This window comes from Dryobates pubescens, chromosome 22 (genome assembly GCF_014839835.1).
Source record: "Dryobates pubescens isolate bDryPub1 chromosome 22, bDryPub1.pri, whole genome shotgun sequence".
Classification (NCBI taxonomy): domain Eukaryota; kingdom Metazoa; phylum Chordata; class Aves; order Piciformes; family Picidae; genus Dryobates; species Dryobates pubescens.
The window spans coordinates 1912509-1928479 of record NC_071633.1 but is presented as its reverse complement, the minus strand read 5'-3'; the positions used below and the strand labels follow the sequence as shown (position 1 = coordinate 1928479).

General features: G+C 61.9%; 1 protein-coding gene across 1 annotated transcript in view; it reads right to left on the bottom strand.

Annotated features, from left to right (window-relative positions):
- CD151 (CD151 molecule (Raph blood group)) overlaps positions 1-13607 on the bottom strand; it is a 60776-nt gene extending 47169 nt beyond the window's left edge. The window contains exon 1 of the mRNA XM_054171728.1: positions 13586-13607. The gene's annotated coding sequence lies outside the window, so the exon portion shown is untranslated. The remainder of the gene's footprint in view (positions 1-13585) is intronic.
- Positions 13608-15971: the final 2364 nt, after the last annotated feature.

Sequence of the window (15971 nt, the reverse complement as noted above, 5' to 3'; positions counted from 1 at the left end):
CAGAACCCCAGAGCACGCTCCAACGAGCTCTGCAGGAACCCTCCACTGCCATCAACCACTGTCCTCAACAGCAGGAAAGATGCCTGCACTGTGCAAGTGACAGAGCCCTGGAGCAGGCTGCCAGAACTGAGCAGCTCCCTTCGTCCTGAGCAGAGTTCTGGCTGGCATCAGATGCCTGCAGGGCAAACCAGGTCCTTCCAGGGGACAGAGGAACCAGAGACCCAAAGCCCCTTCTTGCTTTTGAAGAGTTCAGGTAAACCTCTCAAATTCCTACTGCAAGAAACCAGGGCAAGTGTGGCACTGAACATAATCCTCCTGCTGCAAGAAGGCCACCAGCACCCTGGCCTGGATCAGGAACAGAGTGACCAGCAGGAGCAGGGAAGTGGTTGTCCCCCTGGACTCAGAACTGCTGATGCCTCAGGTTCACTTCTGGGCTCCTCACTCCAAGAAGGACATTGAGGTCCTGGAGCAGGACCCCCAACAAAGCTGAGGAGAGCAGGGCTGGGGAGGAGCAGCTGAGGGAGCTGGGGGTGGTCAGCCTGCAGGCTCCCATGGCCACCAGACCCCACTGCCACAGCTGTTTGTGGAGCAGCCTGAGAACCTGAGCCTGTGAATAAACAACCGGGAGGCCCTGGCTGCCCTCCAGGCCATCGCTCGCTGGCCCCTGAGCGACGCCGGGGGCAGGGGGGGAGACCAGAACCCCAGAGCACGCTCCAACGAGCTCTGCAGGAACCTTCCACTGCCATCAACCACTGTCCTCAACAGCAGGAAAGATGCCTGCACTGTGCAAGTGACAGAGCCCTGGAGCAGGCTGCCTGGAACTGAGCAGCTCCCTTCGTCCTGAGCAGAGTTCTGGCTGGCATCAGATGCTTGCAGGGCAAACCAGGTCCTTCCAGGGGACAGAGGAACCAGAGACCCAAAGCCCCTTCTTGCTTTTGAAGAGTTCAGGTAAACCTCTCAAATTCCTACTGCAAGAAACCAGGGCAAGTGTGGCACAGAACATAATCCTCCTGCTGCAAGAAGGCCACCAGCACCCTGGCCCCTGGATCAGGAACAGTGACCAGCAGGAGCAGGGAAGTGGTTGTCCCCCTGGACTCAGAACTGCTGATGCCTCAGGTTCACTTCTGGGCTCCTCACTCCAAGAAGGACATTGAGGTCCTGGAGCAGGACCCCCAACAAAGCTGAGGAGAAGAGGGCTGGGGAGGAGCAGCTGAGGGAGCTGGGGGTGGTCAGCCTGCAGGCTCCCATGGCCACCAGACCCCACTGCCACAGCTGTTTGTGGAGCAGCCTGAGAACCTGAGCCTGTGAATAAACAACCGGGAGGCCCTGGCTGCCCTCCAGGCCATCGCTCGCTGGCCCCTGAGCGACGCCGGGGGCAGGGGGGGAGACCAGAACCCCAGAGCACGCTCCAACGAGCTCTGCAGGAACCCTCCACTGCCATCAACCACTGTCCTCAACAGCAGGAAAGATGCCTGCACTGTGCAAGTGACAGAGCCCTGGAGCAGGCTGCCAGAACTGAGCAGCTCCCTTCGTCCTGAGCAGAGTTCTGGCTGGCATCAGATGCCTGCAGGGCAAACCAGGTCCTTCCAGGGACACCAGGGGACCAGAGACCCAAAGCCCCTTCTTGCTTTTGAAGAGTTCAGGTAAACCTCTCAAATTCCTACTGCAAGAAACCAGGGCAAGTGTGGCACTGAACATAATCCTCCTGCTGCAAGAAGGCCACCAGCACCCTGGCCTGGATCAGGAACAGTGACCAGCAGGAGCAGGGAAGTGGTTGTCCCCCTGGACTCAGAACTGCTGATGCCACAGGTTCACTTCTGGGCTCCTCACTCCAAGAAGGACATTGAGGTCCTGGAGCAGGACCCCCAACAAAGCTGAGGAGAGCAGGGCTGGGGAGGAGCAGCTGAGGGAGCTGGGGGTGGTCAGCCTGGAGCAGAGGAGGCTGAGGGAGACCTCATTGCTCTCTGCAGCTCCCTGAGAGGAGGCTGCAGGGAGCTGGGGGTTGGCCTCTGCTCCCCAGGCTCAGGGGATAGAAGGAGAGGAACTGGCCTGGAGTTGTGCCAGGGGAGGCTTGGGTTAGATATGAGAAGAAACTTCTTCACTGATAGGGTACTCAAAACCTGGCACAGGCTGCCCAGGGGGGTGGTGGAGTGCCCACCCCTGGAGGTGCTGGAAAGAGGCAGAGCTGTGGCACCAAGTGACGTGGTTTGGCACCAGCCTTGGTGGAGTCAGGGAATGGTTGGACTGGATGATCTTCAGGGACTTTTCCCCATGGAGAGAGATGCAACCAAAGTGAAGCTGGTGACAGCAGTGAAAGCAGAGCTCTTCCTCTGAGGCTGTGCCTGCTCTCCTTGCAGCACAGCAAGGACAGGATCTGCACTTCCCCAGCACCCAGAGGCCAAAGGAGAACCTCAAGGGAAGAGGAAACTTGGCCCTCCAAAAACCCTCTCCGTGGACAAGGTCACTGCAGACCACACCAAATCTCCAATCTTACCTCTGGCAGACCTCTCACAGAATCCCAGTGTGGTGGGGGTTGGAAGGGACCCCTGGAGCTCATCCTGTCCAACCCCCTGCCCCAGCAGGGCACCCCCAGCAGCTTGCCCAGCAGCACAATGCCGAGGGGGGGTTGGAAGGGACCCCTGGAGCTCATCCAGTCCAACCCCTGCCCCAGCAGCTTGCCTAGGAGCACAATGCCCAGGGGGGGTTGGAAGGGACCCCTGGAGCTCACCCAGTCCAACCCCCTGCCCCAGCAGGGCACCCCCAGCAGCTTGCCCAGCAGTACAATGCCCAGGGGGGGTTGGAAGAGACCTCTGGAGCTCACCCAGTCCAGCCCCTGCCCCAGCAGGGCACCCCCAGCAGCTTTCCCAGCAGCACAATGCCCATGGGGGGTTGGAAGGGACCTCTGGAGCTCACCCAGTCCAGCCCCTGCCCCAGCAGGGCACCCCCAGCAGCTTGCCCAGCAGCACAGTGCCCAGGGGGGGTTGGAAGCTCTCCACCCCAGGAGACTCCACGACCTCTCTGGGCAGCCTGCTCCAGGCTCCAGCAGCCTCACACCAAACAAGTTCCTCCTCTCACCAGCTCTCCTACCCAAGATGGCAGAGGGCTGTTCTGTATGGCAAGGGGGGACCTGCACCTCAGCACAGCTCCCAGCTGGCTGGCAGCTCAGCTCCTCAGAAAGCTGCACTTCCACACAGGACTCAGCTCATCCTCCCTGTGCTACAGCCAAAGCCAAAAGCAGGAAGCCCAGCACCCTGCCATATGGATGGTCCTTGCTCACTGCACTCAACTCACACACCCAAGCCTCCTTCTTGCACCAGAGCTGGCTGCTCCCAGGCAGAGCTTGCCACAGGCGTGCCCACGTGCCTGGCATCCATGCTGCTTGTACCCCACCGTGACTGGCAAGAGGCTGGGGCCAGACTCCTGTCAGGGGTGCCCAGGGACAGGACAAGGGGCAATGGGCACAAGATGGAACCCAGGAGGTTCCACCTGAAGAGGAAGAAGAACTTTCTTTGCTGTAGCCCTGCCTGGAGCAGGTTGCCCAGAGAAGTTGTGGAGTCTCCTCCTCTGGAGAGATCCTAACCCCCTCTGGCCAGCTGTGGAGCGCTCTGTGACCATGGAGAAGAGCATCACCTCCCTTTCCACAGCAGTGTGGGAGAGAGAAGATGTGGGCTCTGAATTCCTCCCCTCTGGATTCCAGCAGAGCAAAGCAGCACTGCTGGCATGCAGAAGCCATGACTCACAGCCACCCAGGCTGCCCCTCCGGCAGTCCCCCTCACTCGCCGGCATGCCACGAATGCCAGCCTGCCTGGCACCTGCCAGCTGGCTCTGGGAGGGTTTAAATGTGACCCACACCATCCTTCTCCTTCATTTTCTTTCTTGCTGTAGCGTGGTGGCCACTGGGGGTTGGAGCACTGCCTGAAAGCACAGCCACAGAGGCAGGGTGGCTGTGCTCCGGCAGGTAGCAGGGCAGCGAGGCTCCAGCCGTGAGCCACTGCACAGGGCACAAAGCTCTCCTCCACAAATTCCTACCTCCAACCACTCCTGGGCCCTGCTGGCACTGGATCTCATTAATGAGGAGCCAAAGAGTCCATTGTTCCTCCTCCAGCTGGGCTGGGAAGTCAGACACTTGTATGTAAGGAGCTGCCAGGGACGCCTCCATTAAGCACCCCCCCGAGTGCAATCCCTAATCCATGGACTCAGGGAATGGTTTGTCTTGGAAGGGACCTTCAAGGTCATCCAGCTCCAACCCCCAGCCATGGGCAGGGACACCTCCCACCAGCACAGCTTGCTCAAGGCCTCATCCAGCCTGGCCTTCAACACCTCCAGGGAGGGGGCATCCACAGCCTCCCTGGGCAGCCTGTGCCAGAGTCTGGACATCCTCCCTTACCCTACCAGCCCAGGACCCTACCCCCACGAGCAATGCTTGCAGCCTTCCCTAGAGGAGCCAGCTGCACTTTCAGTCCTGTGCTGAGCTCTCAGCAAAGCACCTCCCAAGCAGCACAGCACTTCCCCAGCTCAGGCTGGAGAGCCATAACCACCCAACCAGCAGGAGGAACTCGGCATGGCCCAAGCTGGTCACTCCCAGACATGTCCCAGACCCCAACAAACACCTTTTACTCTGCCATGCCCTGCCAGAAGTGCAAAGTAGTCACTGTCTGCTTGGTCTTTCCCCCTGCCTGCTTCTCCCACATAGAGCAGAAGCATTCCAGGGTGAGCTCTCAGACCTGCTCTCCCCTTACCCATTGCCTCGGCACAGCCAGACCTCTCCCTCACAGCGTGTCCAGAAGGTGCTTGTTCCTCTCAACCTGTCCTTCTCCTCTGCTGGCAGAGACATCCCAGAAACCTGCTACAGATTCCAGCTCAACTCCACAGCTTCTTGGGAGCATGCACCTGCCTGCACTTTGCAGCTGCAGGGACGCACTGCACTGAGGCACTGAGGCTTGGGCAGAGCCTCACCAAGTCCCTGCACTGCCCCTGCTCCCTCTGCTTCTTCCCTACCCAAGGGAAGTGAACCTGGGCTGGAGAAGTGAACTCTGCTCCTTCTGTGTTCAGAGCCTGGCACTCACAAGAGATAAGAAACATCAGGCAATGCCAAACATTTGGGGTCACCTACTGCTGGCTTGGGTTGAACTCTGAAAAGCCTCAAATAGCACTGCCAGGAGCAAGCCTTGGGTCTGAGCAACATCCTCCCTCACACCTCCCACATGTCCCACTCCCACCTGCCCCACAACCCACACCCTCCAGGCTCCCTCCCTTGGGTGCTCTCCCCTCTTCCACACAAGCTCAGCAGGAGGGAGGAATGACTCTGAAGCAGCCTAGGGGAGTGCAGGCAGGCAGCCCATGCTCTGGGGCTCACCACACCACCCCAGCTGCCTTAGTGGGGGCTGGACCCTGCCGAGAGTGGCTGTCCAAGACCCTCCCCAAAGACCCTCTGCAGCACACTACTGTCCTCCCTCACCCTGCTAAACCAGCATTCTGCCTCCAGGATGCTCCAGCACTGCTGGCATCACAGAGCCCTTTTGGTTGACAAGCCCCTGAAGATGATCCAGTCCAATCATCCTCTCGCTCAGCCAAGGCTGGGGCTCAACCCTGGCCCTCAGCACCACAGCTCTGGAAACGCCTCCAGGGATGGGCACTCAACCACCTCCCTGGGTGGTCTGTTCCAGTCTTTGAGAACAGTTTCTTCTCCTATCCAACCTAAGCCTCCCCTGGGGCAACTTGAGGCAACTTCTCCTCATAACTTCAGCGAAGAGCCCAACCCCCACCTGCTGCCAGCCTCCTCCCAGGGAGCTGCAGAGAGCAATGAGGTCTCCCTCAGCCTCTTTTTGTCCCCAGGCTCAACACCCCCAGCTCCCTCAGCTGCTCCTCCCCAGCCCTCTTCTCCAGACCCTTTCCCAGCTCCATTGCCCTTCTCTGGACCTGCTCCAGCTCCTCAATGTCCTTCTTGGAGTGAAGGCCCCAAAACTGAGCCCAGCCCACACAGGTGTGGCCTCACCAGTGCTGCATATAGAGACACCATCCCTGCCCTGCTCCTGCTTGCCCACACCACTGCTGATCCAGGCCAGGCTGCTGGTGGCCTTCTTGCCCCCCTGGGCACCCCCTGGCTCATCTTCTGCTGTCTGTGGATCAGCACCCCCAGGCCCTGTTCTGCTGGGCAGTCTCCAGCCACTCTGCCCCAAGCCTGGAGCCTTCCTGGGGTGGTTGTGACCCAAATGCAGGACCCTGCACTTGGTCTTGTTGAACCTCAGCCCCATGGCCTCAGCCCCACTGATCCAGCCTGGCCAGGTCCCTCTGTAGAGCCTCCCAACCCTCCAGCAGATCAGCACTGCCAACCAGTTTCATGCAGACTGACTGAGGCTGCCTCCATCCCCTCACCCAGATCAGTGATAAAGGCATTAGAGAGACCTGGCCCCAGTGCTGAGCCCTGGTGAGCAGCCCCCAGCTGCTCAGGAGTGAGCTCCACTCCCCAGCACTCCTTGGGCCCAGCCAGCTCTTAACCCAGGGCAGCACCCAAGCCATGAGCAGCCAGGCTCCCCTGTGGGAGACAGTGCAAAACTCTGCAAGGAAGACAAACATGGATCTCTGTAACTCCATGAAGACCCCAGCTGGCATGTCAGGGCAGCTACTCAACCTTGCATCCTCCTGAGGAGCTCACTCCCAATGCTGAGCTTGGCTCAGCACACGTCCTGAGCTGCACAGCACCTGCCCACCTCAGACTGGAGAGCTACAACCACCCACCCAGCAAGAGGAACTTTGCTAAGGCACATGGATCAAGCTGGATGCAGCCACATGAAGGTGCCAGTCTCCTTCTGGTGGTGCCCAGTCACAGGACAAGGAACAACAGATAGAAGCAGGAACCCAGGAGGTTCCACCTCAACCTGAGGAGAAAGTCGTTTGGTGTGAGGGTGCTGGAGGCCTGGAGCAGGCTGCCCAGAGAGGCTGTGGAGTCTCCTGCTCTGGGGACTTTCAAGCCCCACCTGGCTGTGTTCCCTGCCCTGGGTGAGCCTGCTCTGGCAGGGGGGCTCAGCTGGATGATCTCCAGGGGTTCCTCCCAACCCCTAATGTTCTGTGATTCTATGAAGTGCAGCCCAGAGAACCCCAGAGCACAGCTGCCAAGCAATGCCAGGAGTGCTACACAGTGACTGTCCTCCTGCTCATTCTGCCAAGGGCTTCTTTGCTCCTGCAGAGCAGCCAGGGCTGTCTGAAAGGGTTCCCTGGGATGCCAGGCTGATGAGGTCACAGACAGAGGAGCCTGGCAGGCAGGGCAGAGCAGGGTGCTGGCAGGGCAGAGCAGGGTGCTGGCAGGGCAGAGCAGGGTGCTGGCAGGGTAGAGCAGGGTGCTGGCAAGGCAGAGCAGGGTGCTGGCAGGGTAGAGCAGGGTGCTGGTAGGGCAGAGCAGGGTGCTGGCAGGGCAGAGCAGGGTGCTGGCAGGGTAGAGCAGGGTGCTGGCAAGGCAGAGCAGGGTGCTGGCAGGGTAGAGCAGGGTGCTGGTAGGGCAGAGCAGGGAGCTGGCAGGGCAGAGCAGGGTGCTGGCAGAGAGATGCCCATCAGCAGTGCTATTCCACTGCTGATCCCTGCCCAGAGGGGCTGGCAGCAGCTGGTTTGTGTGCCCTGAGGAGGTGCTCTCCACAGGACTGACAAGCATCTCATCTCCAGCCTGCAGCTCTCCCATTCCCCCTCCCTCCCTCCACACCCTGGCTTCTCACAGGTGGGGAAGATGGCCACCACCCTGGGGGCAAGCTCTGCCACCATGCAGGCACAGGAAAGGGAAGCAGGGTGCTCTTCCAGACAGTGACACTGCTCATCTCCTTTGGGCTCTGCTGTGGCACAAGGAAAATCCCCTTTGGGATCAGAAAGGCAGGCTGAGCAAGGGAGATGGAAGGAGACGTGGCCTTCATCCTCAGGAGCTTGGTGGGGGGGTTAAACAGCCAAGGAGGCTGCTCCTCACAGGCAGGGAAGGTAAGGTGAGCTGAGCTGTGCTTTGCAGGAGTCACCCCCCCTCAGGCTCTCCATGATCTCAGCTGGCAGTGCAGACACTTGGGAAGAGCTGGAGAGGTGCAGAGCCCAAAAGCAAAGAGTGGAGGTGGGGAGACCATCTTCTCAGGAGGTTTCAGGAGCAAGACTAACGAGGCTGCTGGGGCAGCAGCAGTAGTCTGGGGCATAAAAGAGCAAAGCTCACCCCTTAGGGTTTGCCAGAGCCAGGCCATCCACCTTTGCAAGGCTCTCTCTTAAACAGAAGGTGAAAGGAGGCACAGGAGGTGTGCTTTTCAAGTGACCACATCGCCTGGGAACATCAGACAGGAGAGTCTGTCACACCCAAGGTGGTACAGATGTTAGGTGGACAGATTCTCCTCCACGGAACAGGCAGCCCGGGGGCACCGCCGGGACAGAAGGCGGCCCGGGGGGCACCGCCGGGAGAGGCAGCCCGGGGGGCACCGCCGGGAGAGGAGCGGCCCGGGGGGCACCGCCGGGAGAGGAGCGGCCCGGGGGGCACCGCCGGGAGAGGAGCGGCCCGGGGGGCACCGCTGGGAGAGAAGGCAGCCCGGGGGGCACCGCCGGGAGAGGAGCGGCCCGGGGGGCACCGCCGGGAGAGGCAGCCCGGGGGGCACCGCCGGGAGAGGAGCGGCCCGGGGGGCACCGCCGGGAGAGGAGCGGCCCGGGGGGCACCGCTGAGAGGAGCGGCCCGGGGGGCACCGCCGGGAGAGGCAGCCCGGGGGGCACCGCCGGGAGAGAAGGCAGCCCGGGGGGCACCGCCGGGAGAGGAGCGGCCCGGGGGGCACCGCCGGGAGAGAAGGCCGCCCGGGGGGCACCGCCGGGAGAGGAGTGGCCCGGGGGGCACCGCCTGGAGAGGAGCCGACCGGGGGGCACCGCCGGGAGAGAAGGCAGCCCGGGGGGCACCGCCGGGAGAGGAGCGGCCCGGGGGGCACCGCCGGGAGAGGCAGCCCGGGGGGCACCGCCGGGAGAGAAGGCGGCCCGGGGGGCACCGCCGGGAGAGGAGCCGACCGGGGGGCACCGCCGGGAGAGGAGCGGCCCGGGGGGCACCGCCGGGAGAGGAGCGGCCCGGGGGGCACCGCCGGGAGAGAAGGCAGCCCGGGGGGCACCGCCGGGAGAGGCAGCCCGGGGGGCACCGCCGGGAGAGGAGCGGCCCGGGGGGCACCGCCGGGAGAGAAGGCAGCCCGGGGGGCACCGCCGGGAGAGAAGGCAGCCCGGGGGGCACCGCCGGGAGAGGCAGCCCGGGGGGCACCGCCGGGAGAGAAGGCAGCCCGGGGGCACCGCCGGGAGAGGAGCCGCCCGGGGGGCACCGCTGATAGGAGCGGCCCAACCTCACAGAAGCAGCAAGATAAATCACCTGTGAGACGACCCAGCCGTAGGAGACACAGCTCACCACACAACCAAGCCCTTTAAGGCCGTCTCAGGAGCGCAGGGAGCTGTCTGGTCCCTGTGTGTGCACTAGGAACAGCTCGAGTTGTCCTGCAGCTTTTATTACAGAATCACAGAATGGGAGGGCTGGGAAGGCACCTCTGGAGATCATCCAGGCCAAGCCCCCTGCCAGGGCAGGGCACCCAGGAACACAGCCAGGTGGGGCTGGAATGTCCCCAGAGCAGGAGACTCCACAGCCTCTCTGGGCAGCCTGCTCCAGGCCTCCAGCAGCCTCACACCAAACGACTTTCTCCTCAGGTTGAGGTGGAACCTCCTGGGTTCCAGCTTCTATCTGTTGTTCCTTGTCCTGTGACTGGGCACCACCAGAAGGAGACTGGCACCTTCATGTGGCTGCATCCAGCTTGATCCATGTGCCTTAGCAAAGTTCCTCTTGCTGGGTGGGTGGTTGTAGCTCTCCAGTCTGAGGTGGGCAGGTGCTGTGCAGCTCAGGACGTGTGCTGAGCCAAGCTCAGCACTGGGAGTGAGCTCCTCAGGAGGATGCAGGAGACTCCACAACCTCTCTGGGCAGCCTGCTCCCAGGGCTCAGCACCCTCACAGGGACAAAGTTTTCCCTCCTGCTCCCGTGGCACCCCCTCTGCTCCAGCTTGCACCCACTGCCCCGTGTCCTGTCCTCGGACATCCCGGGGCAGAGCCTGCTTCTGCCCTCCCAACGCTCACCCTTCACATCTTTATCAACATGAATGAGGTCTCTTCTCCTCTCCAAGCTAAACAGACCCAGCTCCCTCAGCCTGTCCCCAGACGATTAGCTGGGAATAACGAGAGGTCTGGTGCAAACATCCCGGCGGGGTCAGAGAGCCCTCCAGCAGCCACACCCACCCAGCATTTTTGCTGGCCGAGGGCACAGGAGCAGCTTTCTTCCACCCCCTAGCTGAAGAATCTCTCACCCCCATCAGCACAAACTCTCCAGAGGCCGCCCTGAAAATGCCCTTCACAGAGGCAAGGTTTGGGCTTCTGGGCGTTTTATTCTGCTTCAGGAGAAGCCTCAGCGTGCTGCCCGCTCCAAAACTGGCACAGAGGGGCTGGGAAACTGAAGCAGTGGAGAAACACCTTGGGCTGGTGCTCCCTGCTCGGTCAGGCTTTTGTATTAGGCTCAGGAGGGAGGCCACAGCCCCAGCTGGGCTCCTGAAGAGCCTCTGAACACAGCGCTCTGCTCCCTGCATTAAGAACAAATCCTCCCCCTGACACACCTGCCTGGAGACCCGAGAAAGAAACTCGACTCTTAAGCTCCCATAAATCACACCACGAGGGTGGGTGAAATACTGGAGCAGGCTGCCCTGAGAGGTGGTAGAAGCCCTACCCCTGGAGACATTCAAGGTCTAGATGAGAGCCTGGGCAGCCTCAGACAGGTGGAGATGTCCCTGCTGACTGCAGGGCAGTCGGATAAGATGACCTTTGAGTGTCCCTTCCAAGCAGATGTGACTCTGTGACTGGGGGGCTTTCAGTGCTACACCTGGCTCTGGCTCCTTCCCAGCTGGCAGCAGCACTGGTGAGGGAACCACAAGGCTCTTTGAGTGCGGGACAGCAGGCTTTGAGCTCCCCCAGTCAGGCTGGTTAGTTGTGCTGGGGCCTTTGAGGGTCCAGAAAAGGCACGTTCTTATTGTCCACTGGAGTCCACCATGCAGCAGGAACAGCCAGGAGGCTTAGCAGGCAGCTGGAGGAGGTTTTCCTGCACTGCAGGAAGATTCCACCAGGAGGTCAAGCCATTAACCTAAAAGATGCCCCAGGTCAATGCATATATGCAACAGTTTGGGAATAAAAGCTGCTTTCTGCAGCAAGACAGCACATGGGCAGGAAGACACCCAGCTCAGGAACCCAAAGACATCAGCAACAAACTGCAGAGGATACGATCTCAGGATGGTTACAGGGAGGAGCTCAAAAGCTGCCAGCTCTCCCAACCCACAACCTGAGCTTTCAGCAAGGACATCCGAGTCGGAGCAGCTGCAGCAAACCAGAGCCCAGCCCCACCAAGAGAAGCCAGCATCAAGCCTTAGGGCACCTGTCACTAAAGCCCTCAGGTAAAGCAGAAGAGAGGCTGCCTCAAGCATGTGCAGATTGAGAAGTGCCCATCCTAGGCACACAGAACTGCTCCAGAGAATCTAAACCCACTGGAACTTGGGCACCACCTCCTCTAGTTTCTGTTGGGCCCAGCAGCAGCTCAGTACAGATGCTCTGCTCTCTCCACCACAGGCTGCCTTGGGTAGCAGTGAGAGTCACACAGGAGACCTGGGATTGACCTTGAACCCACTGATGAAACACAAAGACACACTTCAGCCTCAACAAGACCCACCAAGAGCTTCCTAAGAACCTAGGGAACAGCCTCACTGAGAGCAAAGATTCATAGAATGGATTGGGTTGGAAGGGAGCTTCAAGATCACCCAGCTCCAACCCCCTGCCACGGGCAGGGACACCTCCCACCAGCCCAGCTTGCTCAAGGCCTCATCCAGCCTGGCCTTCAACACTGCCAGGCTTGGAGGGGGCATCCACAACCTCCCTGGGCAACCTGTTCTAGACGCCACAGGAGCTCTCAGAGCAAGCCAGGAAGCGCTGCAGGGCGGGGGGGTGGAAGGAGGAGTGAAGGAAGTGAAGCTGCGTAACGTGAGGGATGCTACAGAGCAGCCTGAAACAAAGCTACGTCATGGCTACAATTCAACAGGATGCTGCAACAGGTTGATTAGAAAAGCCCTCGGGAAGAGCCAGGATGTTTCACATCTGCAGCAGGAGATGGCAGGGAGGAAAGGCTGCTGGAAAAGATTCCTCACGGCAAAGAGGTGCAACAATAACCCGCGGCCAGCAGCTTCCCATCCGATCCGGCTTCCACAGCTTGAAGCATTCCAGAAACTGAGCACTGCCTGGATTTGGCGGTAGAGAAGAGCTCGTTCTCTCTCCGTCCCTCCTCCACCTCCGAGGGTCCTACCAGCCCAGCATAAACCACAAGCTTTATTTGTTCCCCACGGAGGCTTAACCGAACAAAAGGCGGGGGGAGATAAACACCGTGTCACAACACCAGCGACACCTCTCCTACCGCACGGGCTGGGCCAAGCCCCTGACGTGCCCCTCGCAACAGGTTAAAAGCCTTTACAAAAAGAAAGCAACGCAAAAGCCGAGCGGCCGCTGGGGGCTGATGGGGATGCAGAGCTGAGCTGGGCTGGCCCGCGGTGAGCGCGGACAGGTACCGAGGGGGCAAGCTCAGCCCAGCCCGGCCGGCAGCCGCGGGCAGCAGCGCGCCGGAGCCCGGCTGCGCTCCCCGGGCCACTGGCAGTGCACTCCCCCTGCCCTCACCCCGGCCGGGCTGTGCTCCCCGGGCCCCTGGCAGTGCACTCCCCCTGCCCTCACCCCGGCCGGGCTGTGCTCCCCGGGCCCCTGGCAGTGCACTCCCCCTGCCCTCACCCCGGCCGGGCTGCCACAGGGGCCGGAGTTGGGCTGCGCTCCCCGGGCCCCTGGCAGTGCACTCCCCCTGCCCTCACCCCGGCCGGGCTGTGCTCCCCGGGCCCCTCGCAGTGCACTCCCCCTGCCCTCACCCCGGCCGGGCTGTGCTCCCCGGGCCCCTGGCAGTGCACTCCCCCTGCCCTCACCCCGGCCGGGCTGTGCTCCCCGGGCCCCTGGCAGTGCACTCCCCCTGCCCTCACCCCGGCCGGGCTGTGCTCCCCGGGCCCCTGGCAGTGCGCTCCGCCTGCCCTCACCCCGGCCGGGCTGCCAGGGACCGGAGCTGGGCTGTGCTCCCCGGGCCCCTCGCAGTGCACTCCTCCTGCCCTCACCCCGGCCGGGCTGTGCTCCCCGGGCCCCTGGCAGTGCGCTCCGCCTGCCCTCACCCCGGCCGGGCTGCCAGGGACCGGAGCTGGGCTGTACTCCCCGGGCCCCTCGCAGTGCGCTCCGCCTGCCCTCACCCCGGCCGGGCTGCCAGGGACCGGAGCTGGGCTGTGCTCCCCGGGCCCCTCGCAGTGCGCTCCGCCTGCCCTCACCCCGTCCGGGCTGTACTCCCCGGGCCCCTCGCAGTGCGCTCCGCCTGCCCTCACCCCGGCCGGGCTGCCAGGAGCCGCCGCCCCGGCGCCTTCAGCCACCCGCTCCCCGCCGTGCCACCTCCCCAGGGCCGCGGGGAGCGCCGCGTCCCGCCCCCGGTCGGCCCTCTCGGGGCGCCCTGCCTCACCCCTCCGCAGCCAGCCGCGCCGGACCGGAGCGCTCCGCGCCGCCGCACACCCCGACCTGCCGCGCAGAGAGGGACGGAAGGAGGGCGGGCGGGAAGGCACCACGGGAAGGCGGCGCGGCCAGCCCAGCCCAGCGCAGCGCAGCGCAGCCCGGGACGGCCCGCGGGCGGTGCCTCGGCGGTGCCTCCCTCCGAGCTCCCGGGGCGTGCCGCGCAGTGCTGCCCAGCCCCGGCCGCGGGGCTTCGTTCGTGCGCTGCGGCTCGGCGGTTTGCGCTGCCTGTGCCGTGCGGGCTCGCCGTGCCCTGCCCGGCCCCTGCCAGCCATCGCCCCCCCTCCCGGCTCCCCCCGGCCTCGCACCGGCGTGTCGGTGGCCGCAGGCTACTCGTTACGGCAAACCCGGGCTGGGGCTGGAGCTGCTTTCGCTTGTTTTGTAAGGCGTCGGACCCGCTGGGTAAAGAGTTTCCCATGAAACATCCTGCAAATCAAGATCAAGCCCTGACTGGCACATTGCCTCATCCTTCCATTACCTCACTGCAGCTTCAAGCCCAAATACCTCCAGGCTGAGCACAGCCCCGCAGAGGCTGCTCTGCAGGAGAAGGACCCTCGCGGGGGCTGCTCTGGAGGAGAAAGTCCCTCGCAGGGGCTGCTGTGGAGGAGAAAGACCATCAGAGAGGCTGCTCTCAGGAGAAAGTCCCTCGCAGGGGCTGCTCTGGGCTGCCGTGGAGGAGAAGGACCCTGGCAGGGGCTGCCCTGCAGGAGAAGGACCCTCGCAGGGGCTGCGGAGGAGGAGAAGGACCCTCCAGGGATGGGGACTCTGCCACCACCCTGGGCAGCCTGTGCCAGAGCTTGACAGCCCTTTAAAGAAATAAATTGTTCCTTCTGTCCCAACACAAACCTTCCCTGGTGCACCCTGAGGCCATTTCTTTTTGTGCAATCACTAGGGAGCGGAGCCCAACCCCCACCTGGCTCCAGCCTCCTGTCAGGGAGCTGTAGAGAGCAATGAGATCTCCCTTCAGCCTCCTTTCCTCCAGGTTGAAGAGTTTTACCTTGAAATAAAATCCATCCTTAGCTGGTCATCGCTGCTGTGAAGCAGTCAGTTCAGAAGGCCACAGCTACGTCTGTGTTGGAGGCTGAGGACCTTAGCAACCCACGTGGCTGGGTACAAAGCATGCCCTGCAGGGACTGTAGCAGTGCCAGCTGCAGTCTCCCTGTGACTCACTAACAGCCAGATGAGTAACAGCAGACTGATGGCAGCTCCAAGAGCTAAGGAAGCTCGGAACTGCAGGGATCTGGGGATCTGTTGGCACTGAGCAGACGTCCAAAGAGAGCACTTAAAGGTGCAGACATCAGCTATGAGATGCATTTGTACTTGTAGCTGAAGTACAGTGTCCGGCTCTGGAGCCCTCAGCACAGCCAGGAGGCTGCTGGAGCAGTGCTGGAGAAGGTCACAGCAGTGCTGGCAGGGCTGGAAGCCCTCTGCTGGGAGGCTCCAGGCTGAGAGAGTTGGCCTTGGGCAGCCTGCAGAGGAGAAGGCTGCAGGAGACCTCCTGGTGGCCTTGCAGTGCTCCAAGGGCTGAGCAGAGAGCTGGGGACAGAGTCTGGAGCAGGGCCTGTTGGGCCAGGCCAAGGGGGGATGGTTGGAACTGCAAGAGGGAGATTGAGAGTGGAGAGAAGGAGAAATGTTTGGTGCTGAGGGTGGGGAGAGCCTGGCCCAGGCTGCCCAGAGAGGTGGAGCTGCCCCATGGCTGGCAGCAGTGCAGGGCAGGCTGTGTGGGGCTGGGAGCAGCCTGCTGGGGTTGGGGCTGTCCCTGCTGGGTGCAGAGGGCTGGACTGGGTGAGCTTGAAAGGTCCCTTCCAGCCCAGGCCAGTCTGAGATTCTTCTTTGCTTCTGTGATTCTACTTGTCAACAGCCTAAGGAATTAAGATGTTAAAAGAGCATGAAAATACAGAACCAGAAGAAGGTGACAAGAGAGAAAATGAAGTGTGAGAGACTGCAGGATGCCATAGCAGGGGCTGGTTGGATGTGTGCAAATGGACACTGCAGCTTGGAGTTCCTGGAATCCCAGAATCATTTATTTAGGTTCACTGAGCCCAACCAGCCAACTTTCCCTGTGCAAAAGAGGTTTTGTCAGTCAATGCATGCTTGGTGTGATGGTGAAATGGTGTGATGCATCAGGAAGAGTGTGGCCAGCAGGAGCAGGGAGGTCATTGTGCCCTGTGCTCAGCACTGCTCAGCCCACACCTTGAGTCCTGTGTCCAGCTCTGGGCTCCTCAGTTTCAGAAGGACATTGAGAGACTTGAAGGTGTCCAGAGAAGGGCAACAAAGCTGGGGAGGGGTCTGGAGCACAGCCCTGGGAGGAGAGGCTGAGGGAGCTGGGGTTGCTTAGC